Raw genomic sequence first — 24,969 nt, 5'->3', positions numbered from 1 at the left:
GTTAAGTATGCTAGTTTTGAATGGTATGTGGCGATGTTGGCATTGTCTTCTTCACATTGTTCGGGGGCGGTGGTTGCATTGTGTTGCTGTATTTGAGTCTTCTTTTTTTCCATGAGTGATCCACAGACACGTAGGGACTTTACTGGGCAGCTTAACTTTTTGACCTGGAAGACCATAGAAAGCGTAGACACGTCCTGGCATACCTGGATAGGCATCACATAGGGGTAGCCTTCCTTCAGGAGACGCACCAGGAGACGCACCTGGACCCCTCCCGGCCAGTGTTGTTTGCGTCACGTTGGGCTGTGCACCGTACCTTCTCCTCTTACTCCACCTATTCGCGTGGGGTGGCCATCCTCATTAGGAAACATACCCCTTTTGTGCACATGGGCGAACGGATAGATCGAGAGGGCAGGTATTGTGTTGTCTGGGGACGCATGGGCGTGGACACGCTCACTTTGGCGTGCTATTATGGTCCCAACACAGATGATCCGTCTTGCCTCCAGACGCTATGGGGGGAGATTTTACGCATCGGTTCCACTTACCTAGTGTGGGGAGGTGACTTTAACATTGCTGTTGACCCCGAGAGGGATAGGGCGAATCCTGGCCCACACCACTACTCCCGCTCGCAGGCATATGTGCATGACCTCCTTACTGAGCGTCATTTGCTGGATACGTGGCGCTCTAGGAACCCGGCGACACGGGAGGGCACGCACTGGACTGCCGCGCACTCCACGTGGGCGAGACTGGACTATATCCTAGTTTCCCCGGGACTTGCTCCCACGATAGGCTGGGTAAAACACCTTGCTCGCACATACTCCGATCATGCCCCGGTCCTGCTGAGCGTCGAATTGACTGACCTCGTTGGCTCTCCGATGTCGTGGAGACTGCAGCCAACTGCCCTGCTAGACGACGTCTTCCGGTCCGAAATTGCACAGGAAATTGAGAGCTTCTTCCAGCGCAACGGTGGCACGGTGGATAGTGTTGCTGTGGTGTGGGAGGCTTTTAAAGTCACAATTAGAGGACTGTGCATCTCGAAAGGGGTGGGAGTCCTCAGGGTTCTGCGTAGCGATCTTCGTAAACTTGAGACTGACCTTAAGGACTTGGAGACCGCCCCCACGTTTCACACTGATGCTGGGGCGCAGGCCCGGTTCCGCGAACTATTGTCCGACTATAAAGAAACTGCGGACAGAGAGGTTCGGTTCAGGGGGAAATACTTTCAGGCTCGCAGGTACGGGGAGGGAGAGCGGCCGGGTAAATTCCTGGCTTGGGCAATCCGGCCGCCTCGTTTTAACAACCAAGTCCTCGAGATCCAGGGTAGCTCGGGGGAGCTCCACAGGGACACCCGGTCTATCATGCAAGCATTCGTTGCTCATTATACTGAACTATACTCCTCCGTTCACACTGAACCACCGGAGCTGGGTCACTATTTGGGGGAGATCACATTGGGATGGCTCTCTGACGCACAAAGGAAGTTCCTCATGGCACCGCTTGGGATTGACGAAATTCGTGAGGCCATCATGCAAATGGCCTCGGGGAAGGCCCCGGGGCTCGATGGGCTCCCGATCGAGTTTTATAAATCATACATAGATATCCTTGCCCCGATTTTGAAGGTGGTGTTTGAGGAAGCCCACACGCTGGGAAAACTTCCCCCTACCATGAGAGAGGCCTTAATTACCTCCCTCTTGAAGCCGGGCAAACCGGCGACCTCCCCTGACTCCTATCGGCCTCTGTCCCTCCTTAACTGTGACGCAAAGATCCTTTCTAAAACTCTGGCTAACCGGTTGACGCTCCTCATGGAGGGACTGGTACTCCCGGATCAGTCGGGCTTTATACCAGGTAGGGCAACGTCGCACAACCTGCGCACGCTATTTGCAACTTTACAGAATGTGGCCCCCAGCCTCCAGATGGTGGCAGTCTTTTTGGACGCGACGAAAGCGTTCGACTCCCTAGAGTGGGATTACCTGGTAGCGGTGCTGACTAGTATGGGCTTTCCCCTGGTTTTCCTGGGCTGGATAGCTATCCTCTACGGCGGCCCTTGTGCCAGGGTCTTAATCAATGGTAGGACATTGGAGCCCTTCGGAATCGCCCGTGGGACCAGGCAGGGGTGCCCTTTATCCCCTCTCTTATTTGCATTGGCGCTGGAGCCCCTCGCCTCGCGGTTGCGACAGCGTCATCAACACAGGGCACTGTTCTGCGAGCAGCGACAGCTACTGCTGTCGCTTTATGCAGATGACATTACTTTGTATGTGCGTGACCCCCCAAAATAACCTGAACCCGCTACTCCGGGAATTCATAACGTTCGGAGAGATGTCGGGCGTACGAATCAATTGGTCAAAGTCTCAGATCCTCCATCTGACGGATGGATGTCGGACGTTCTCGCTTGACTATCCCATAGAATGGTGTGAGTCTGACGTAAAATATCTCGGCATTAAGATTTCTCGTGACAGGGAGGAACTAATGCGATCAAATTACGGTACGGCGTTGACGCACGTCTCCTCCTGTGTGGACCGTTGGATTACGCTCCCCCTCTCGATGGCAGGACGTGCTGCCTTGATTAAGATGGTAGTGCTCCCCCGACTTTTATATTTGTTTATGAACATTCCCTTCCCCCCGGGCCGGCATTTTTTCACTCGTTTGCGTTCGGAATTGACTCGGCTGGTGTGGGGTGGGAAGAGACCTCGGCTGAAGTGGGCCGTGATGACTTCTCCATACTCGCGGGGTGGTTTGGATATACCGGACCTGGAGTTATATTATTATTGCGCTCAAGAGCACTATGCGTTTTACTGGTTCCACCCCGTTGCATTTATGCCCCAACTCGCTGCGGAGGACTGGCTGGCGGCTCCTCTGCCCCTGCGTGGCCTACTGCATAGTACACTTCCTCATAATACCACAAATTATAACGCCTTGCAGGGTACAGTGAGGGCGTGGCTGGAGATATCTAAGCGAGTGGCGAGCTCGTTCCTGTACTCGCCCCTTCTCCCCCTTGCCTACCACCCGCAGCTGCCCCTTCTACAAGAGAGATTGTTCCAAGATTTGATTCGCAAATTGGGGATTCAGAGATGGGGAGATCTATTCTCTGCTGGGCGCTTCCGCGACCGGGAACATTTTTTCGACGGACGCACGCCTACCCCTCTGGAGCTTTTCATCTACATTAGACTGAGGCATGGAATGCGGTCCATTTTGCAGACATTTCCGGCTGAGCCCGAAATCACTGGTCCATTGCATAGAGTCCTACAGGCATCCTCGCCCTCCCATTTGGTCTCCATACTGTATCATACAGTTCGCTCTGACGCTGCACTCGACACTTCACGGGCCCGTGGGGAGTGGGAGCGGGAGTTGGGGCTGGAGCTGGGGGATGACAGGTGGTCGTATTGTTGCATACAGACAGAGCAGATTTCTGCGAGTAGTAGACACCGTGTCATTCACTTTAAGTTCCTGAACCGCCTGTACTGCACACCGGTCACCAAGTACAAATTTCAGCTGCAGAATTCGGATACCTGCGAGAGGTGTCATGCCCCTCATGCAGACTTTCTACACTTATCCTGGGACTGCCCTGCTATTCAGACCTATTGGACCCAAGTGTACTCCGCCGTTTCGCGGATGGTAGACCTGCCCCTTGTGCCCGAGCCGGTGCAGGCGCTATTGGGATATACCAAACATATTCCGCGAGCGAGTCGCAAATTTGTCACAACGGCGTTGCTGTTGGCGAAACAGCGTATAGCTTGCCGGTGGGGTCGGGGGAGGGCCCCGAAATTTAAGGAATGGCTTAAAGACCTTGTCTACTGCCAGGAGCAGATACTGACATACTCCGACCTGCTCCCTGTTCGATCCCGTCCTGCTGATGTTTGGGGACCATTACAATGTTACCTACTGCAATACCCGGGGGCTCTGACGGAGGATGCTCCCCCTCTGGCCAATGACGACTCTACTTCTGGTGCTCTTGACGCACGTCCTGTGCAGGGTGACGGATGAACTGTTGCAGAACTATGGGGGTGGGGGTTGTGTTCCCACGTCCCCTGGCTTCCCCTTCTCCCTGGGCAGCCACTCTGATCCCTCTTCCACGATCCCCACGCCATGTTGATTGGTTTGCATGCCTGTTACAAGTGGTATATGGGTAGCGGTCACGCCTTGGGTGAGGTATAATGCATGGGGGACTTCCACCTTCGGGCCCCCACGTTTACATTGTACGCTTAACTTGTGTATTGCCCTACTGCCTGCTGTTCCTGCCCCCTGTCCCTGCGCTAAGACTCATGCCATTTTTATGTGTTGCTGTTCAGATGCCCCCTGGAAACGCAATGGATGCGCTGCTGTGATGATTTATGACTTAAAATGCCACTGAACGTCGCTTATGGTTATTGTATGACTGTAATGTTTTGGTACAAAATTCAATAAACAAAGTTTAAAAAAAAAAACAATAAATACAACAGAAGGGAAAATTTAATTTAATATTCCAACTCCAGTGAGTGCAACAGTAGGGAAAGTGATGGATAGCGAAGGAGTAAAAATCACTATTCCCACTCCCGTGAGTGCAACAGTAGGGAAAGTGTTGGATAGCAGAGGGGTAAAAATTACTATTCCCACTCCAGTTAGTGCAACAGTATGCAGGGCCGGACTGGGAACCATAATCGACCCAGGCAAAGTGCTCGGCCGACCCCCCCGGGGGTTAGGGGTGCGGCCGAGCTGTTTGCCACGGTCTGTTTCAGACGATTTTGTTACATGGTCCGATATTGCAGCTATGCTGCAAAAACAGCCCAGTAACAAAAATGGCCACCAGGGGCCCAAAACCAGCCCTCACCTTGGGGGCCCACCAGAGAAATGCCCCGTCCCCACTACAGCCAGCCCGGTCCAGAGAGTATGGAATGTGCTGGATAGCGGAGGATTAAAAATTACTATTCCCACTCCAGTGAGTGCAACGGTAGGGAAAATAATGGATAGCGGAGAGGCAAAAAGTGCTATTCCCACTCCATTGAGTGCAACAGTAGGGAAAGTGCTGGATAGCGGAGGGGTAAAAATGACTATTCTCACTCCAGAGAGTGCAACAGTAGGGAAAGCGTTGGATAGCATAGAAACAAAAATTAATAATAACATTTAAACAATTGATGTTAAAAAAATAATCCTAAAAATAAATAAACAATACTTTAATAATATCTAATTAGATATATTAAATATTAACATTAAATATATAACAAAAAGGTACAACTACTATCGAAAATAAATTCATAAATACATTTATAAACAATATTTATTTAAAAGAAGCAAATACTAACAAACAAATAAAATATTTAAAACATAAATGTATTTCTTTTATTTCCTACCCTATAACACCACAACAATAAAAAAGTTAATATTTTTATTAAAATGTATTTCCATAATTAATAATGATCTAAAAATGTATTATTCATAAAAAACATTTATTGAATACGCATTCTTTAACACTACAATATGCACAACACACACCTAAAATAGATTACACAATTACCATAATTAATTACTAATTAATTAACTGTAATTAACAACTAAATATTCATTCAATTAAAAATAAATTACTTCCCACCCTTCCCACCTATAAACACCACAACACACACCTAAAACTAATCAACCAATTAACAACATTAATTGCCAATTCATTAAAATAAATTAACAACTAATTATTAAATAATTAATCAAAAATTAATTTACCAAGTTAACACTATAACATCTCAATTCAAGAAATATTAATAAATAAAAATTATTCAATACATTTACTATAGTTAAATTACTTCCCACCCTATTCCCCCATAAACCCACTACCTGCTATGGTACTAAAAACACAAAATTCAAATAAAAAAAAAATAACTACTTAAAATAATCAATACATTTTATATAATTAAATTACTTCCCACTCTATTCCCCTATAAACCCATCACCTGCTACGCAAAATTCAAACTAGAAAAATGTAACAGCCACTAAAATTTTAACACATATAATAAAAATACAAATAATTCTTATACAAAAAATACATGCACCAAACTAATATAAAATGTGTACTAAAAGACATAACATTAATAAAAAAACTATATTTTTAACATCTATATTTTTGCAAATGATATTTAAACACTTTGATATTTTTTACATCGATATTACCCAAAATCGATATTCTTGAGCACGATATTTTGTCTGTCGATATTCTTGACCCATGATATTTTTACCACGATATTTGTGCAATTCGATATTTTTTACTTTATATTATTTCTCTGCACCGTTTAGACAAGTAGGTTCCAGGAGCACACAGTAATCCACCGTAGAGAGACACCACACGATAAGGTACAAAATATTTCTTCTTTATTCCATGCTCGCGGGTAGGCAGCGTTACAAGTCAGCATCCAAGTTATGAATTGTTAACCCCCACATCCGGGTCTTATATAATACATACTAAGACCCACGTGCACGCCACACATTGAGTAGATACAATGTCCACTAAAAGCCTGTGAACAGTTAACTCCTGCTACTTATGATCCACTGCGCGAGCCCGCCACAACAGGTCGCATGATCGCGCAATGAATACTCACTAGTACCTTCTAGAATAAACACCAGGGACATGATGTGTGAGCACAAGCGCAGCAGCATAGAGGATGTCGCCGCACTCGTGCACCACAACACCCAACACATCTCCCCTCTTTTATAATAAACATTAAATAAACATTGTATTATTACTTATCACTATTAAAACATCAGAACATAATCTTGGTATTTCCTAGGCATAGTATGTACCCTACCACACCTTACCTGCCTCGACATCACCATCATGTCATCAGGTATATCAGTCATAGGAACAGATCTCGCAATGTCACCTACTCCACTGGACTCCCCATTCATGGCATCTAAAAAAACATTGCCTCCCTCATCCTTGTTAGCCTGCCTTGGTCCCGGCCCCTTGCACACTGAAAGTCTGTTGAAAGTCCACACACTTCCCCCTTCCATATGTACAGCATTCCTAAAGACTGAAATTACTTGGGTAGGATCTAACCAACATGGTAGACCCTTGATCACATTCTTTCCTGTTTTTTTTTTAAACAAATGAAATCTCCAACATGCTTGGCATGCCTCTTCTATTTCCCAAGGTACCTTTCATTTTCTGTTTGTATACTTCCTTCTTCCTCCTGATCTCCTTATAATCTGCATCAGCATCATCAATTGCTTTCTTACCTCTCAGCCACAACGGAATTAAACTAGTGCTTGGCTTGCGTCCCCTTAACAATTCAAATGGACTTACAAAAGTTACAGAATTAGGAGTCGTCCTATACGCTAGTAACATAGCCTGCAACACTTTCCTCCAACCCAACTGTCCTTTAACAGACAATTGAATAGCGTCCTTAATCACATGGTTAAACATTTCCACTTGACAATTTGATTCGGGATGGAAAACAAGAGATTTTTCATGCACAACCCCACACCTTTCTAGATACATCTGGGTGTAATTACTCGTGAACTGAGGAACTGGGGCCCATTGTCTGTCACAATTTCTTGGAGAATACCTTCGCTACAAAACACTTCATCTATGAACTCAACAACACTTTCACATGTAACCTCCCATACCATCTTAATTTCAGGTCACTTGGAAAAATAATCCACAAGAACAATTCCATAAGCTTCTTGTCTTGGTAATACTGCAAATGACCCAACAATGTCCGCACCCATTTTTTTCCAAGCACCATCCGCAAAATTCACCAGGATGGAAGCCTGTAACAAGCACTCTAGCAGATTTGCCACGAGACGAATATATGGGACATGCCCTTATTTGATGCTCCACGATGGTGTCCACCTGTCCACCAGTAATCTTCCCTAACTCGCCTCATGGTACAGGAAATACCCAGATGCCCCTCATGAGCGTTGCTAATGATACGATTCCTAAGGACAAAATGAGGAATACATTGGTCTCCACTATCTATGACACTATTTTCAATGGGCAACTCTTCTCGCACTTTAAAATATCCAACTAATTCATTAGAAATTCTTCGCTCATCGGGCCAACCTTTATTAATGAACTCTATTACCTGATTCAATTCCTCATTAGCATGCAAACCACATGTCTTTTTTTGATCACGGGAAGTTCCCTTGCAATGAAATTGATGTTATTCAAAGTGAATGCTACCTCACATTAATATGTGTCACAAATAACCAGATCCTCTCCTTGATCAGGAAGTCTGAACATACAATCAGGGTGTACATTATTCTTCCTATACTCGATTTTGTTTTGAAAAGCCTGTAATCTGGAAGCTAATCCAGCCAATCTTGCTGCTATAGTACGCCCACCTCCTGGTGACATCATGTGTACCAATGGTTTATGGTCCGTCTTTGTCACAAGCCTAGTACCCCATAAAAATGTCCAAAAGTGTTCAGTTCTCCAAACGCATGGCAATAACTCTTGTTCTATAACTGAATAATGCTTCTCCACCTCCCTCAAAGCTTTTGAGGCATTAGATACAATCCATTCCTGTTAGAAATGGGGGTCTCTAGTTGGCAGTGGCTGGCCACTGTCCAAGTAGGGACCCTTCTTCCTAAGTCAGAGTAAGCAGTCTACACCCTTTGATAACCCCTGCTCAACCCTGTGGTAACGTAGCACGAGCAGCTAGGCTTATCTCCGAGGCAGTGTGTAAAGCATTTATGACCATACACAGTAACACAGTGAGGAACACTACAAATGGACACCACTCAAGTAGTTATAAAAAATAGGTATATTTATATAGACTTAATCACAAGACCAATAACAGTAAAAATCCACAATACTAGAAAAATAGGGTTACTTTAAAAATGCTTCAAAAATAGTTCAAGGTGCACAAAATGATGTTCAGTTCAATGCAGTGGTCTCTGCGACCCTTTTACTCACAAGGTATCTGGATTCTGTAGCAAAGCAACAAAAATGTCGCTAAGGAGTTGTAGCGATAAATTTCCTCACTCTAACCAGCGATGCGTTGAATCCTTACCACAAGGGAGGATGATGCGCTGGGTTGCGGGCAGGAGAAAGCGACAAACTTCTTCACGCTAAGTCGGTGATGCGATAAAATCCTTGCCGCTAAGGGAGGATGATGCACCGATCCTGTTGCGTGTGCGATTTTGCTGCGATAGAAGAAAATGGCGCTCCACGAGGGAGCGACAATCCTGATGCGATGTGGGGAAAATGGCGAACGCTCGGCGTTCGCGCTGCGATGAGCTTGGTGCGATGAGTTGGGGTTAGCGAGCGCTTTTGGGCACGCTAACAAGCAAGGCGACAATCTTCGGATCTTTAGCGAGCATTTTCAGGCCCGCCGTCAGGCGATTCAATAACTTGGGTTAGCGAGCGTTTTCAGACCCGCTGATAGGTGATGCGACGATCTTCGGGGTAGCGGGCGTTTTCAGGTCCGCAGACAGGTGATGCGACGATCTTCAGGATATCGGGCGTTTTCAGGCCCGCTGACAGGTGATGCATTAATCTTCGGGGTTAGCGAGCGCTCGGTGGCAGCAGAGCGATGATTTTTCTCACGCTCACCAGCTGCAGCGGCTTGCTAACGGGGGTTAGCGACGATTTTCAGCACTCTTTTCTCAGCAGTAGTACTAGAGGCCCTGGAACTCACATGAGCCTCACCTGCAGATAGAGATCCTCGCTGGGAGGACACAGGAGGCTGGTGGTGGAGACTGGTGTGCCTGAGACTCCTGCAGGAGGCTAGCTCTCTTCTAGCCCTTGGGTGATTGTTGTAGCCACAAAATAAAAGTTCCTTCAAAGTTCTTTTCCTCTTCTTCCAAGTCCAGTGGTAACCACTGCAGGCCAGTCCCAGAAACAGCACACAAGCACAAGGACAGTCCTACTCCTGCAGATTCCTGTAGTTACACGGACAGAGGTTCTTCTTGTTGTCCAGGAGCAATGCAAATTGTAGGGGTTGGGGCACAAATATTTATACCCCCAAAGTCTTTGTTCTTAGGAGCCACAAGTCTCTGAACCCAGCCAGAACCAGTTCTGCCCAGCCCTGGAGCACTTTGTTTACCAGGCTGCATCCTTCCTTTAAGAAAGAGGGGGTCTGCCTTCAGACGCACAGTGGGAGGTGGAGCCAGCATTCCTTTGCCAGACACAGCCCTATTCAGGTCCAGGAGCTACCCCTCCCCATAATCCAATGCAGATCTCTCTATTCAACCCAGGTCTGACTCAGCCTGCCCTGTCCCTCCAAAACCAGACAGCCAATACACATAATAGCAGAGCACACTGGAAGGCTTAGGCAAGAAAGTACCTATACTCTAAAAGTGGTAGTTTCAAAAACAGAATATAAAAATAACCTTCACTAAAAGATGTATTTTAATATTCTGAGCTCAGGCATACTAATTTCGTTTTTCTACCATGTTCTGTGGGTCAGTTTGGACTATAGAATGTAATAGCCAAAACCTCCCATTCTGGCCTATGGAGAACAGGTAGCCTTACAGTAGTGAAAAACGAAATTGGGTGTAATTCACTACTAGGACATGCTACACACATCAGAGCATGTCCTACCTTACACATACAATGCACCCTACCAAAGGGGTAGCGTACATGATGCCAAGGGAAGGTTCAGGGGCTGGGAAGTGGGTGCACTTCACAGCCAAGATGGCAGTTCTGGACTGCATGCAGACACTGCAGTGGCAGGTCTGAGACACGCTTTACAAGCTGCTTCTGTGGGTGGCACAAACCAGTGCTGCAGGCCCACCAGCAGCATTTGGTTTACCAGCCTTGGGCAAACATGGGCCACGCTACTAAGGACTAACAGGTAAACCAAATAAGCCAATCATGGATGTACCAATTCACATGTCATCTTTACACAGGAAGCATTTGCGCTGTGTCACCGAATGGCAGTGGCACAGCGTCCAGAGCATCTATAACCAGCAAAAACAGAGGAGACACAGCGAAAAATGGAAGGGAGACTCACGCCAATGGTGCCAGGTCTAACAATTCCTTAACATAATCCCTTTGCATGAGTACTCCTCCCAATCCGTGTCCACTTGCGTCCACAACCACACATTCCTTCCCAACCGCAAATGGTTTGAGGTACGGCGTGTTGACAATCATATGTTTCAATTGGTAAAAGCTAATGTAATTTTGTTGCACCATTCAAACTTAGCATTTCTTTTTAAGTAGACACCATAAAGAATTCACCTCAGAGGCATAATTTGGTATACATTTAGCATTTAAAACTCAGTTAGACCAAGGAAAGACATTAATTGCACCTTGCTCATAGGAACTGGGGCCTTTAGAATGCTCTCAACACACCCACGTTTGGGTTTAATTCCTGTCCCACTTCTGAGATGCCCTAGATATTCCACCTCTGATTTCCTGAATGTGCATTTGTCAAGTCTGAACGTAAGAATCTTGGCCATCAGAGCAGATAGAACCATATTTGAATTATTATCATGTTCCTCTGCATTCTGTCCAAAGACCAGATAATCATCTTGAAAAGCAATCGCCCCAGATTTACCTTCCAATGATTCTTTAATTAATCTTTGGAATACCGATGCGACACTCGCAAGGCCAAAAGGCATGTGGCAATATCTGAAAAGGCTTTCAGGAGTTATAAACACCATCAAATGTTTTTACTCCTTCTAAAGTATAACCTGGTGGTAAGCACTTGCCAAATCGAAGGTTGAAAAAACATGCGCTCCAGCCAATGTTGTGACCATTTCATGCAAATTAGGCATCCCAATGAACCCAAATTGCACTATTGCGGCTGCGCCAGTCCAAACATAACCTCAGATAAGCAGAAGGTTTGACTGAAATCACCACTGGGGAAACCCAGGGAGAAGATTGAACTGGCTCAATAATACCATAATTGCATATGTCCTTCAACATCTCCCTTACTTTCCCCCTGTGCCTGGTGGGTACAGGGTTGTCACTAACCTTGGTACAATGCTCAAATCTAAGAAATTCTCCTAATTTTCCACTAAAGATTTTGGAGAATTTTATTTGGAGTCCTTCTTCAAAATCACCCAAATGGTCTTCTGGCATTTTACTGACGTTTTCTGAATTGTTAATAAAATAAACAGGGGGGTTTGCCCTGGGATCAAGCCTGACAGCGATTGACCACTTCTCGACACATACACCTTACCACAGGTGGGACGTCCATTGAATGCCAACTTTCCCCAAAATATCCCAGCAAATCAATTTTATGACCAATATACCCTCCCATGCAAAAACAATTGATGGACAGAATGCAGAACAATGTAATACATTCACCCCAGTACAGAGATCTGGGCCTAAATCCATCGTTTTTTTTGCTCACCATGCCATTCCAGTTTGGACCCAGCCATATGCAAATCAGTCTTGACCCTGTGCCCAATGGGAACAGTCCAGGTCCTCCCTGGACTGGAAATAAGCATCTTAGGACCGGTTTCAGGCTTTCAGCCTTCATCAGCCAGGATAGCTTGAAATCCAGTGGCATGGAGAGCACGGGACCCACGTCTGGGAATACCGTCCCACTCGGGGTGACAAATGCAAAAACAACAATTGATCGACAGAATGCAGAACAATGTCATACATTCACCCCAGTACAGAGATCTGGGCCTAAATCCATCGTTTTTTTGCTCACCATGCCACTCCAGTTTGGACCCAGCCGTCCATCATTTGTTTGCTGTAACTCTTTTCACCCTAAGTGGGATGGGTATGCCCAGACATCGGTCTCTTGCTCACTGTGCCACTGGATTCAAGCTAGCCTGGCTGAAGATGGGTGACGTACCCCGAACCCGGTCCCAGGATGCTGGTTTCCAGTCCAGGGAGGACCTGGCCTGGCAGTTCGGTCTGGACTGTTCCCATGGAGCACAGGGTCAAGACCGATTTGCATATGGCTGGGTCCAAACTGGGGTGGCGTAGTGGGCAAAACAACAATGGATTTAACCCAGATCTTTTGACTGTGGGAGAATGTTTGCATTGTCAGCATTCCGTCCATCATTTGTTTGCTGTAACACTTTTCGCTCTAAGTGGGATGGGTATGCCCAGATGTGGGTCCCTTGCTCACTGTGCCACTGGATTCAAGCTAGCCTGGCTGAAGAAGGTTGACATACCCTGACACAAGGATAAAGACATTGAAGGGAATGGGGTAAGGGGGAATCATTTTAAACAATGTTTTCTGTAATGATTTTAATTAATTGAACAGTTAATAAATATTCATGTGATGTTGAATTTGAGGCGGTGGCTCCAGGTGTGGGCCACCACCCCTAATTTTTGGGGACACCCCAAGTATGTTTCTTCAACAGACTTTGATCCAGAGCAAGAAAAGAATCACAAAAGCAGGAAAGAAGGAACAGAAACACATATACATATATATATATATGAAAGGCATTAAGCAGGAATGAAAAATAACATGCAGTAGTGAGATAAAGAGGCAGGAGTTGCCTGGTGGTGGATTGATGAAAGCGGTGGAATCAGAGCTATGCAGGCTCGGTACTCTCCGACCTTCATTAGAGCGGGCTTCTGAGCAAAACTTTGGGCCCTGGCACTTTCTTTTAAATTATATTTTATATATTTTTTTAATCATAAATTAGGCACTAGCTATCTGGCCCCATCATTGGAACATTTCAATGCCAACCCATCTGCCACAGGGCACATTGCAGTGCAAGGGTCATGTGTATCTGGCGCAGGCCTTTCATGGTGTTTGTTATTTATGGCCACCATGAAATTCATAAAACCTGAACAGAGAAAAGGAGACAAAGATGCCCAGCAGACGAGAAACACTGCTTTCTGCAAAACTAAAACTTGCAACTGGTCCCCTAGGAGGGGCTGGCACCGCCTGTGTCACATCCTCAGCAGAGGGCCCCATCCTGAGGAGTCACATCCTCACCAGAGGGCCCCATCCTGAGGGGTCACATCCTCAGCAGAGGGCCCCATCCTGAGGGGTCACATCCTCAGCAGAGGGCCCCATCCTGAGGGGTCACATCCTCAGCAGAGGGCCCCATCCTGAGGGGTCACATCCTCAGCAGAGGGCCCCATCCTGAGGGGTCACATCCTCAGCAGAGGGCCCCATCCTGAGGGGTCACATCCTCAGCTGAGGGCCCCATTCTGGGGGTCACATCCTCAGCAGAGGGCCCCATCCTGGGAGTTCAGTACTTCAGGGAGCTCCCTTCCAGGACGGCAGGAAACATGAAATAACACAAATGAGGCAATATTTAGGCGGCTGGAGAAGGAATAAACCAGGTCCCCCGTGTTTAGGGTTTTTAAGATATTTTCGGTATAATGTGTCCGCACTCACCGTCTGCAGGGTCTCAGCAGTTGTGTCAGGAGGGGGGGGGGGGGGGGTCACAATTCATGCGGAAAAAACTTATTACGACGCCCCCCAGTTCCGATTATCATAGAAAAAAGAAGCGAGGACATTGGACAGGTAACAGGTGTACCGGAAGTCAGGCAACAGGTGTACCGGAAGTCAGGCAACAGGTGTACCGGAAGTCAGAGAACAAGTGTACAAGAAGAGAGACAAGTGTACCGGAAGAGAGGCAAGAAGTGTACCGGAAGAGAGGCAATGCACGCGACGGGAAGGAAGGAAATGCGGAAGACCGGCAACAATGAGGTGGTGGAGCCGAGGAAGGATCCGAAGCCAGGCCTCGCGTAGGACCGGAAGACTAGCAGCACAGGGTAAGTGAGGGAAACACGCAACTTCTAGAACCGGAAGCCAGGCACAGGTAGTAAACCGGTTGTCAGGGTGAAGATGCACCGGCCGGTGTCAGGCGCCCACCCCTCCAGGGCTCTGCAGACCCTGCCCTTGACATGTGGCGAGGCAGGAGCACCGCAGGTCAAGAAACAGCAGGATGGGAGCCCTCGGCGGCCGGACACAGACCGGCCTCCGATCCAAGGGCAGCGCCCCCCCCCCCCCCCCCACTCAGATACAGTCTGCAGCCCACCATCCGAATCGACAGCCGGGACTGCCAGCACCGCGAACCAGACATGCCATCCGGGCTCAGTGCCACGACCCCGAGCAGGCCAGAGCCCTGAGCAGGCCCCCCTGGTGCAGCAGGGGCTTCAGAGCCCTGAGCATGTCTGCTGCAGCAGGGGCTTCGGATCAGAGCCCTGAGCATGTCTGCTGCAGCAGGGGCTTCTAAAGCAAACCGCCCACACTTACTGCAGAGCACACGACCTCCAGCCGCAGAAAACAACAACATGATGCTGCAAGGTAAGGTCAGAGCTCACAGGATGTGGGCGTGGCCTGGAAGGTAAGGGGAGGTCAGGGGTTATGTGACACAGGATGTGGGCGTGGCCTGCAGGGGAGGTCAGGGGTTAAGTGCTACAGGATGTGGGCGTGGCTTGGAGGGTAGGGGGAGCAGGGGAGGTCAGGGGTTATGTGCCACACAATGTGGGCGTGGCCTGGGGGAGGTCACGGGTTATGTGCCACAGGATGTGGGTGTGGCCTGGAGGGTAGAGGGAGCAGTTGAGGTCAGGGGTTATGTGATACAGGATGTGGGCATGACCTGTAGGGGAGCTCAGGCGTCATGTACCACAGAATGTGGGCGTGGCCTGGAGGGTAGGGGGAGCAGGGGAGGTCAGGGGTTATGTGACACAGGATGTGAGCGTGGCCTGGGGGAGGTCATGGGTTATGTGCCACAGGATGTGGGTGTGGCCTGGAGGGTAGAGGGAGCAGTTGAGGTCAGGGGTTACGTGATACAGGATGTGGGCCCGACCTGGAGGGGAGCTCAGGCGTCATGTGCCACAGAATGTGGGCGTAGCCTGGAGGGTAGGGGGAGCAGGCGAGGTCAGGGGTTATGTGCCACACAATGTGGGCGTGGCCTGGGGGAGTTCACGGGTTATGTGCCACAGGATGTGGGTGTGGCCTGGAGGGTAGAGGGAGCAGTTGAGGTCAGGGGTTATGTGATACAGGATGTGGGCATGACCTGGAGGGGAGCTCAGGCGTCATGTGCCACAGAATGTGGGCGTGGCCTGGAGGGTAGGGGGAGCAGGGGAGGTCCGGGGTTATGTGACACAGGATGGGAGCGTGACCTGGAGGGTAGGGAGGGGAGCTCAGGGGTTATGTGCCACAGGATGTGGGCGTGGCCTGGAGGAGCGCATTGGAGGTCAGCGGTTATGTACCAAACAATGTGGGTAGAGAGGGGAGCAGGGGAGTTTCAGTATGGGATGTCTGCGGGGAGGAGCTATCGATCATGTATGTAAGGTCTGTAATGAGAAGGGTCTGGCAAAGAGGTAATCGATCAATCGGGGGGGGGGTTTATAAAGCGCGCTACTCACTCACAAGGGACTCAAGGAGCTGGGGGGGGATGCTGCTCTGGTTCAGTCGAAAAACCAGGTCTTGATGTTCTTCCTGAAGGTGTGGGGGAGCGTCTGATGTTGACGGGGAGCTTGTTCCAGACTTTGGCTGCTACGTAGGAGAAAGCTCTTCACCTGCTCTGGTTCGGCAAGTGTGGGGGGTCTCGGCGAGGGCAAGGTCGGTGGAGCGGAGGTTTCTCTTGGGTACGTGGAAGGAGACTCTCTCATTGAGGTATTTGGGTCCGATGTTGTGGAGGGATTTGTGAGCAGTTTGAAGGTTACACTCTTCTCGACGGGGAGCCAGTGGAGGTCTCGCAGGTGTTGAGTCATGTGTTCGTGCTGTGGGGTGCCAAGGACGAGTCTGACTGCGGCGTTCTGGATGGTTTGGAGCTTGTGAAGGAGAGTTCTGTTGATTCCGACGTAGAGGGCGTTGCCGTAGTCAAGTTTGCTGGTTATGAGAGCGTGGGTGATGGTTCTTTTGCATTCGGGGGGGGATGCATTTGAAGGTCTTGCGGAGGATCCGGAGGCAGTTGATCTGGTGGGTCATGAAGATTCGAGGATAATGCCAAGGTTCCATGCGTGGTCTGTCAGGGTGGGCGGGCTCCAGAGGGCGGAGGGCCACCAGGTGTTGTACCAAGCATGAGGACCTCGGTCTTCTCTGAGTTGAGCTTCAGGCAACCGCTTTTCATCCAGGCCGCGATGTCCCTCATTCCCTGCTGGAAGCAGTCTGGTGTCTTCACGGTTCTTGGTGAGAGAGAGGATGAGCTGGGTATCGTCGGCGTATGATACTAAGCTGAGTCCGTGCTGTCTGACGATGGCGGCCAGGGGGGCCATGTAGATGTTGAAGAGCGTGGGGCTGAGTGATGATCCTTGGGGTACTCCGCAGTTGATCTCTGTGAGTTCAGAGAGGAACGGGGGGGGGAATCTGATCCTCTGGGTTCTGCCGGAGAGAAAGGAATGGATCCAGGAGAGGGCGGTTCCTTGTATCCCAGCGTCGTGCAGTCTGGCAGCGAGGTTGTGATGAGAGACTGTGTCGAAAGCAGCGAAGAGGTCTAGTAGGATGAGGGCCACGGTGTGTACCTGGTCGAGTAGCATGCGGATGTCGTCGTCAGTGGCAGCAAGGAGGACGGTCTCGGTGTTGTGGTTGCTGCGGAAGCCGGCCTGGGATTCATCTACCATACCAAGCAATTTATAGAGCGCTTGACTACCACCAATGGTTGTGTCCCGGCGCTAAGTGGTCAGAAAGGGAGGGAGGGGACACGCTAGGGCAATTTAAACAGCCATGTTTTCAATGCCTTCCTAAAAGTAGGTTCTGATTCTGCTTTGCGCAGGTGGTAAAGCATAGCATTCCAGCGAGCGGCTGTTCTTATTACAAAGGCTCGCCCGCCAATCCTGGCTTTAGAGAAGCGAGGGATATGAAGAAGCATCTGAGAGTTAGAACTCAGGGATGGAGTTCTCTTCAATGAAGGCTGTCAGCTGGGTGTTTACGAGTCTTTCGGTGACTTTGGCGGCGAAGGTGAGGAGAGAGATGGGCCGGCATTTTTCAGGTCCGTCAGGTCGGCCGTGGGTTTCTTAAGGAGGGGTTTGACCTTTGCCCGCTTCCATGCGTCTGGGAAGATGCCTGATTCGAAGGAGGCGTTGATGGTCCGTCCTAGTTCCGGCGCGATGACGGCGGCGGCCCTGTGGTAGATGTGCGGTGGGCATGGGTCCGTGGGGGCTCCTGAGTGTGTGTTCCTCATGGTGGTGTGTTCGACTATGGTAGGGTTCCAAGTTGTGATGGTCGGCTCTTTGTCGGTGGTGGTGGCGGCGAGGGGGTGGTGTCTGGCATCTGTTCGCTGAAGTTGTCGTAGAGTGCATTGATTTTCGAGTGGAAATAGGAGCTGAGCTTGTTGTATAGTTTCTGGGATGGTGTGACGTCCGTGGCTTCGCTGGGGGGTTTGGTGAGTTGCTGTAAGACGTTGAAGAGTTTTTTACCGTTAGTTGCATTGGTGTTGATTTTGTTCTTGATGGAAGTCCGCTTGGTGTCTCTTATGCACTGGTGGTATTCCTTTAGGGTGCTCCGGTAGCTGTTTAGGTCTTCCGTGGTTTTCCGGTTTCACCAGAGTTTCTCAAGGCGTCTGCAGGAACGCCTGCCATCTTGCAGTTCGGTGGTGAACCAGGCGGCTTTCAGGGGGTGTAGTTTGCTGGGGTAGCGGCTGGGTGCGAGCTTGCCGGCGCAGCTGGAGATCAGCGGTGAAGTTCCTTGGCAGTGGAGTTGGCGTCGGTCGTAGCGCAGGGTGGGTCTCGGAGGAGGGTGGTGTTAAGGTGCTCCTCTGTGATCTTACTCCAGTTCCTTCAAGGCAGGCGCGGGGGGCTTGGGTCCGATGGGTGAGTTGAAGGTGAAGTGTACGCAGTGGTGGTCCGTCCAGAAGGGCTGCGAGGTGTGGCTGAAATGAATGTTCGTCCATCCTATGAAGACTGGGTCGAGGGTGTGTCCTGCTCTGTGCGTGGGAATGGTGACGAGCTGCTTCAATCCGAGGTTGGAGAGGTTGTCTAGGAGGGTGATGGAGTCGGGGTCGCTGCAGTTGTCGAGGTGGAAGTTCAGGTCTCCAAGTAGGATGTAGTCCGTTGAAGTGATGGTGTGTGGTGCAACGAGGTCGGCAATGGTGGTTGAGGATTGGGTGCGAGGTCCAGGTGGTCTGTAGGCAAGGGTGCCGCTTAGTGTGGATCTGGGGTTGGTCTGGATCTGGAAGTGGAGGTGTTCAGTGTTGGAGTGGGGGTCGCTCGGGTTGCACAATGACACAGCCACGTTGTGTGGGGATGTAACAATGGTTGCACAATGACACAGCCTTATTGTGTGGAGGTGTAACAATGGTTGCACAGTGGCACAGCCTCATTGTGTGAGGATGTAACAATGGTTGCACAATGACACAGCATCGTTGTGTGGGGTGAAACATACATGTTGGGCTGCCAGCTGAACTGCGCCTTGTTAATGCTTTACAGGTTTTCTGTGTTTGTGGCGCCATGTTGCCTACGCAGGCTGGTGTGACCCTCGCTGCACAGAGATTTAACACTTTGGCACTGAAAGTGAAAAGGAAATAGAGGGCCTTTCATCTTTTGGTTTTTACGCTGTAAGCCCAATGTCATTGTTTTGTAGATAAACATTTTCCTGCAAATGTACTTTTTTTTGTTATTTATGTATTTTGATGTGGAGCTTGGAGACTTTAACCCCTTCAGTGCCCGCCCCTTTCCCCGCCCTGTGCCGGCCGTTACATTAGCGGGCGGGGTTTATGACGAGCTGGACTCGTCATGGGCACAGCGCAACCGCGGCCCATGACGAGTCCAGCTCGTCATGACAAACGCTGTTTATTTTGATGGAAAGGCTGCGTTTCGATTTCATTTTTGTGCAAACTCGACCTGAGCACCAGCTATATTTATCATACAAGGACACGTTCATTTTATTTTTAGGCATCAGGAGACTTAGTGATTTGCAGGTGGGCGTCATTAGTCAAGTCACCTTGGAGGGGTAGGGGACCAAGGAAGTGGGTCATGAGTTATGCGACAGAGGGGAGGGGGCAGAGTAGAACCCTTTAAAAGTGGGCTACATCCCAGTGACCCTCTCTTTGTCCCCTGATGTGCTACAGGACCCCAACTGAATGTTTGCCACACTCCCACCCCATTATGTCTACATTGGAGCCCATAGTAGCCATGTAATGGCACTAATGCTTGAGGGCACTGAATTGTCCAGTTTGCCGTCTCCTTCGGGAGAAGCCTTTCAAGGGTGAGGCTTGTTGGAAGGAGGGCTGACCTGCTGGTGGCCCTACACTTCGAGCCCTACCTCAGGTACCACAGAGATTATGTGGGGCCTGATCAAGAGTAATGGGAATCCCTGGCAAGGACCAATGCGCAATGCAGACTCTGGAGCTAACACAAATGTTTGATGTGTCTGTTTCTCACCTGATCTTTCTGTACTATGTTGCCCCCAAATGGGGATGTAAATAGGATAATTGGAATGCTGTGTTCAGGTTTGCTGTACATTTTGCAATATTTTCTATTGTGTAATGTTATTTGTTTACAGTGGTTATCATAACACCTTGTTTCATGTCAAGTAAATTTGATACGTCCTAACCCAAGAAGTTGAGTCTGTTACCTTTGTGGGGAAAGAGAGGACTGCTCAGTTTGTAAGGGTGGTTGACCCCATCTCCATTGCACGAGTGAGCATACTATAACAGGATGTTGAGGCTGTGCGGAGACTCAAACCTGGCTCAACACTCCTAAAATTGGCAGCTCTTGGTATTCAGAGATGATTGCCATAGCTCCCCCATCAAAAGGTTTCCTATTCTTGAGATTTGCCTTCTGAGGGATTGTACTAAAAACAAGAAGCTTGTGTGTTATATTGCTGGTGTTTGATATAGCGCAGGGCCACGTCACTGTTTAGTGAAGCTGGCGTGGCCTTTCACAAGCAAGGACTATTATAAAATCCTACATGCCGAGCACAGTGCTGGACTCGAGCTCCTGTCAAATCATGGATTCCAGCTGCTTGTGTTTAGTGCATGGAAACACTCTTTACCCTCTTTTGAGACCAGCAACGGTGGGAGTACGTTTTACAAAATCATCTGCATGCGCATAATTGTTTTTATTTATTTGCGGTTTCCATCGCTCACACTAGAAATGATGGGTGTCTGTGCACTTCATAAAAAGAAGAAAAAAAACAAAAAAGCAGTGCATAGATTACGGCAAACAATAAGTAAAAAAAGCTCCTTGGAGCTATAGTTCAAATTGAAGCTAAACAATGGCTCATAAATAATGTACAAATACATAATCTATATGGAGATGCACAAAGTGTAATATGCTGTTTGTTACCGCTGTTCACTGTGGGCGTGGCTATGAGAGGCAGAGAATCAGGCAGGTCATGCTGCCCCCGCCCCGCACCCCCCAGCAAATTACACTCAGCGGATCGGCATGTATGTTTTATGCCATGTTGTTTTTAGGTTGAGCCTTCTAGACCGCGCATGCGGTGTCTGTTGGCAGACATATTGTAGGATTACAAAGAACATCCAGGGGCTTTTAGCACACCATTGGATGGTTTTCCTGCTGCCCTCATTAGCTTCTCTTTTATTCAATATCTTGCCTTGTCCATCTTGTGTACACCCCCCCCCCCCCCCCCCCCCCGGAGTATTGTAGATATTATTATTATATTTGCATTTATATCATGCACAGCTACTCAAAGAATGTCCCGGCACGCACCCTACTGGGAGGCTAGGAGGACCAGAAAGTTTATTTAAAGAGCAAGGTATTCAGTTTCTTTTTAAATAGTCAAGCCATATCCCCAATTTTTTTTTAACAATCCGCCCTGGGTCAGTGGCGGGAGGTATTTATCTGGCCATAAGAGAGCTAAAACTGTGAAGGGAAATTCCCAAAGAGAAGAATCTCCGTCTTGTCCTTGTTACATTTCAATTTGTCCTTCGCTAGCCAACGAAATACTGCAGTGAGGCAAGCCTTGACGTGCGCAATTTGCTTTGCTCCCTTTGCTCCAGGAGAAGAGCAGCTGAGTATCATCTGCGTATGAGATGACTTTGGCTCCGAGTTTGTCTGCTAACTGAATTAGTGGGGACATATAGATATTAAACAAGAGGGGACTCAATACAGGGTCCTTGGGCACCCCAGTGTCTAGTTTTTGGGGGCGGCTGAATGAGGAGGGATACAGATTTGTTGGTTTGTGTCTTCCAAATAGGATTTGAGCCAATTCAAGGCTAAACCGTCTATGCCAATTTCTTGTAACCGGGTGAGGAGGAGGGCATGTGGCACTGTATCGAAAGCTACAGATAAATCCAGTAGAATCTGTGCCGACCTGCCCCCATTGTCTGGAGTGTCCCTTATGACTTCAGATAATTCAGTCCGTGCCGATTCAGTGCTGAGTAGGGCCCTGGAGATTGATTGAGCTGGGTGAAGGAGCTCATTCAGCTCAACGAACCTTGATAATTGCCTGTTCAACTGCTTCTCAAGAACCGTAGCCACTTCTGTAGTAGCCAAATAGGCATATAGTTGGAAGGCAGAGAAGCATCCAATGAGAGTTTTTTAAGCAAAGGGGATGATCATGGCCTCTTCCCACCCACAGGGTACCTTAACAGAGGTTAGAGATAGGTTGAACAGTATGTTGACCACTGGGTTAATAACCTCCGCTCCTGCCGTGAGAAACTTAGGAGGGCAGGGATCGTTGGGGGAACAGGATTTAAGTGATTTTGGTGCGGAGAGAGTCTTCCATATAAATAGCTTCAAACGCCTCTAATTTGGGCCCTGAGGCTAAATTTCTTATGAGAGGGGAGTCCACCTTCAACTCCAGGCTATCTAACTCACCAAAATCGGCCTGAATGGTTCCAACCTTATAGGCAAAAAACTCTGCTAATTCATCGCACCATTCCTGCAAAGCCACCTTGGGGAGTTGGAGAGAGAAAGCTTTTAACCTCTTAACATTTGCAAAAAATTATTTGGCGTTCTTGCCAGAGCGGGCAATACTCTCCTCATAATAGAGGCTTTTAGCTCTAAAAATGGAGGCATACTAATTCTTTTGTAACCTTTTAAATCTCTCTTTATCCTCTAAGCTAAATTTTTCCTCCGTTTGCGTTCGAGCTTCTTACAAGGTTTCCTTTTGAGCTTTAGAGGTCCAGTAAAACAGGGTTTAGAAGGGGTATTTCTTACTCTCCCAAAGGGGCTCGGAGGGGGTGAGATGTTCAGCAACTTTCCGGAGCCGCCTACTACAGCTGAATGATGTCTCTTCAATGTCCCCCGACAACTTAAGGGTATACCTGTCTAGCTCCTTTTTAAACCCCAGGGGGTCGATCTTATTAAAGGCTTTCTCCCGCTGCCCATTGACCCTAGTTGACCCTAGTTTACTCCGCATTTGGCAAGCAAACTTGATCAGATAATGGTCTAACCAGATCACCGGATGGGGGTCATCCATTAGTAATGCCTTATTCAAGCATACTGGATCTAGGCTATGACCACCACAATGAGTGGGTTTCACAACACATTGTTTAAGATGTGCTTGGTTCAAGATATCTAGAAACTCGAGCGTCCCCGCTTTCTGGATTATCTATGTGAATATTAAGGTCACCAAGGATGACAAAATGCGAATAGCGTACGGCTAGGTGGCCAGTTACATTTTCCAGGGCATTTAGAAATGTGCCGGATGGACCAGGAGGCCTGTAAATCAGAACTCCACCCAATGCATACTGGGGGGCAATACTGATGCAGAAACCTTCAGCCTCCATTAGTTCCGCCATCTCATTCCATTGACATTCTGGTTGTTCCCTTAATACAATTACAACACCACCATCGCGCTCCACCTTCCGATCCCTCATGATGATTTTAAAGCCTTCAGGGATAGCCATCTCAATCACCGGACTGGAGCTCTGAGTAGCCATGTTTCATTGATGAAAAGCAGATCTAAAACCTCCTCGTCAAGCAAGTTAAAGATGTCCTGAGCATTTTCCCCAATGGAGTGCACATTAATCAATGCTGCCTTAATCATGTGCTTATCCTGATTGGCTTGAGGCTGTGCACCTGGCTGTATCGTCAGCGTAGAGTTTGGGGCTAACCTGAAGTTACATTCTTTGCATTTCGTGACATATACCTTCTCCAAGTCCCAGCTACCCTCTCCACAACGTATCGCTGTGAGCTGAATAAACTCTGTTCTGCTATTCTTTAATAAGGGCATCCCACCTTTTCCTGCACAACGGTCTGCGTGGCTTTCACTTCCGGGACGCTGATGGGCGAAGACACGCTTGGCTTAGGCGCGTCCGCTACACACATTCACAAAGCGAGTGTCTTTATCTGCATTCCCCCCACGATGAATAGAGCAATCACAAACTCAAAATGGCATCTCTAGTCGTCCCTAACCGGAAGACTTTATCCAACCCGGGCGGGCTTGCCCACTACTCCGAAAGCCCCAGAGCTGTTCAAATTCGCAGCGTACAAGTGAAAGTTAAAAATGCACTCGATACGCTCTGCACTAGACAGTTTGGCAAGAATTAGCAGAATGAAATAAGTGGAAAAAACAGTCTCAAAACAGTTTAGCAACTTCAAAACAGTTTTGGCAACTTAAAATAGTGAAAGACAGATGGTAGGAGCTGCGAAACTAACCAGCCAGATGCAGGGATAAGCACACAGCGAGAGCAGAACATAGTGCACGAAGGGGGGGGGGTTTCAAAAGAAGTACATGAGGAAGACAGCTTCAACACAGATGCACTGTTCTGGTGTGCATATCCCAAAACAAAAAAGGTCCTTAAAAGTGAGCAGTGGAAGAATACAGGTAAAGGGGCCTTAATGCACTCACGTTGTATGTTTCTTTCCACCCCATGTTGCTTTCTCGCTGATGTGCTCCTCTCCATGTTTTCTTCTCTGCTCGTTTTCTGCCCCAGTGACAACGTTGCTGTCTTATTCCTTGTTTCTCCTCCTGCTTGAAATTTACAAAGGTGTAAAATAAATATTTAGTGTAAGCCACCTCACAGGGGTGGGACAAGAGACACACGAATGTGTGTGGTGTGGGTTTTATGTGTGCGTGCAAGCATGTGTGTCTTGGTGTGCACTCATGCTTAGGTATGTAGGAATGCCTGTGTGTGTGCTTGTATGTGTGTGCTTGTATATGTGTATGCATGTGTAAATGTAGCTCCTCTTGGTAATGCTGTTTATGTATGTGCATGCTTGCTTATGTGCTCGTCTGTGTTTGTATGTGCTCTGCCTGCATGCGTATGTGTGCATGAGTGTCTGTGTGT

At 48.4% G+C, this 24,969-nt stretch overlaps 1 protein-coding gene across 1 annotated transcript in view; it reads left to right on the top strand.

The window, feature by feature from the left end:
- The first annotated feature begins 14,443 nt into the window (after window positions 1-14,443).
- The window catches only part of LOC146813495 (uncharacterized), a 50,052-nt gene continuing 39,526 nt past the window's right edge, over window positions 14,444-24,969 (top strand). Inside the window, exon 1 of the mRNA XM_085620249.1 lies at window positions 14,444-14,596. The gene's annotated coding sequence lies outside the window, so the exon portion shown is untranslated. The remainder of the gene's footprint in view (window positions 14,597-24,969) is intronic.

This window comes from Triturus cristatus, chromosome 7, assembly GCF_964204655.1.
Source record: "Triturus cristatus chromosome 7, aTriCri1.1, whole genome shotgun sequence".
NCBI lineage: Eukaryota > Metazoa > Chordata > Amphibia > Caudata > Salamandridae > Triturus > Triturus cristatus.
The sequence above is the reverse complement of the archived record's forward strand: the minus strand, read 5'-3'. Positions and strand labels throughout refer to the sequence as shown.